Source organism: Echinops telfairi, unplaced genomic scaffold (assembly GCF_000313985.2).
Source record: "Echinops telfairi isolate 266 unplaced genomic scaffold, ASM31398v2 ScPeMD7_15;HRSCAF=58, whole genome shotgun sequence".
NCBI classification, from domain to species: domain Eukaryota; kingdom Metazoa; phylum Chordata; class Mammalia; order Afrosoricida; family Tenrecidae; genus Echinops; species Echinops telfairi.
In genome coordinates this window covers 10883148-10885185 of record NW_022103912.1, presented here as the reverse complement: position 1 = coordinate 10885185, position 2038 = coordinate 10883148, and positions in this window count along the sequence as shown.

The following is a 2038-nucleotide window of genomic DNA, read 5'->3' as shown; positions in this document are numbered from 1 at the left end:
CTAACTGTTGTCCTGACCCAGAGTTTGTGACTATCTCTCTGTTAAATAGCAAGCAAAAATCCATCAGTCCAATCCCCTTTTCTTTCAGGGTTCCATATCCCGGGACCTGCTTACCTAACACAACTTACACCCTTTTAATCCTCAGCATTCATGACTGTAGGGCATACCTTCTAAAATACCCCATTGCTCTTCCTACAGACAGGGATGGAGTGGTCTAGTGCCCACCTCCCACCCTGTGACACCTTTAGACTTTCAGTGTGCCCCCTTTGTGCATATCCCCCAACTAGTTCAGATGAGGTGTCAATGCTACTTCTGAGTCAGATGTCTACTATTAGGATTACGCAGGGACCATCCCTGTTATGGTCTGTAGTACTCTCTTCTTGGTGTGCCCCCATGTGCATGTAACACAGACTGGCTACACTGCCTGAACTGTATCTTCAGTGCTGTCTCTGTAGCACTGTCATCTAAGGAGGGGGCATCATGTCTTGAGCTGAGGCCGGCCCTGCAGTCCTCTCTGTGAACAAGCTGCTCTGAGCAGAAACGCCACCCTCAAGGCTTGGCACACTGGAATGAGGTCTACTCTCTCTCTTTCCTGTGGAGACATAGACTGTACCTCTCATTGTGCGGATTAGTACCCTGGTCCCCCGTTGCCGTCTTTTTTCTTCCCCCACCTCTCTGTAAAGGTATATGAGAGGTGGGGCGGGGAGGGGAGGGAATGTCTTTCAGCACATATCTGATCTGCATCTTTTTTTAAAAAAGATCATTTTATTGGGATCCTTATAGCCTTTATAATCATACATCAATTGTATCAAGCATATTTGTACATATGTTGCCATTATTATTTTCTAAACATTTACTTTCTATTTGAGTCCTTGGTAGTTCGGTTTTTTTTGTTTTTGTTTTTGATGGCATCATTAGGTTTGCTCTGGCTATTGCCAGAGTATCTGATCCTCAGCCCGGGCACTATGTGATATGTACATTTTCCCCTCTGCCCATTTTACTACTTGAAGTTACCTCAGTGGACTCATGTTGTACTTGTTCTTTTATGCTTGGCTAACTTCACTCACCATAATATCCTCCAACTCCTTCCACAAGACAAGGTGGTTCATCTTTTGATCACTGTTTTTGAGGGATGCATAGTACTCCATTAAAAAAAACCAGAGTGTTTTAATCCATTCGTCATTGTTTCCAATTCTTTGCAATTGTGAACTGCGCAGCGATGAACATTGGAGTGCAGATGTCTGGTCATGACTTGTTTCTTATTTCTTTTGGTTATATGCCCAGTAGTGGAATTGCTGGATCATAAGGTAGCTAGATTTCCATCTGTTTTAGGTATTGTCAAATCACTTTCCACAGTGGCTGTATATATGTACAAGAACATCAGCAGTGAGTGAGAGTTACTATCTCACCAAACCCCCTCCAACATTTGTGATTTTTTGAATTGGAGTATACTTGTGGGTGTCTGATTGTATCTCATAGTTGTTTGGTTTGCATAGTTGTTTGATATTTAGAAATAAATATATTTATTGGCCATTTGGGTTTCCTCCTTTGTGAATCTTCTGTTCAAATCTTTTGCCCACATCCTAAGTGAACTATTCATTTTTTTTCTTGTAAGGTTGCAGGTTCCTGTAGAGTTTAGTAATAAGACCTTTGTTTGATGTTATTACTAAATATATTTTCCTAGTCTGTGTGCTCTCTAATTACTCTCTTGATGAAGTCTTTCAAAGTACACAAGTGTTTTATCTTTAGTATTCCACACATGTTTATTTTATCTTCCTTTGCGTGTGTATCCTTCAAGATTACTGATAGCCAATATATTCTCTGCGCTAAGGTTCTTAGCTTTGACTCAATTTTTTCATTGATGATCCTGATAGTTTTGGGGTTTTGCCTTGAGGTCTGTGATCCACCTTGAATTTGTTTTTGTGTGTGGGGTGAGGTAAGGGTCTTGCTTCATTCTTCTGTAGTGAAGTAGTTAGTTTATTGTGCCAATCTGGCCAATAAACACATGTGGGGTTAATTGAAGGGCAGAGGGATAAAT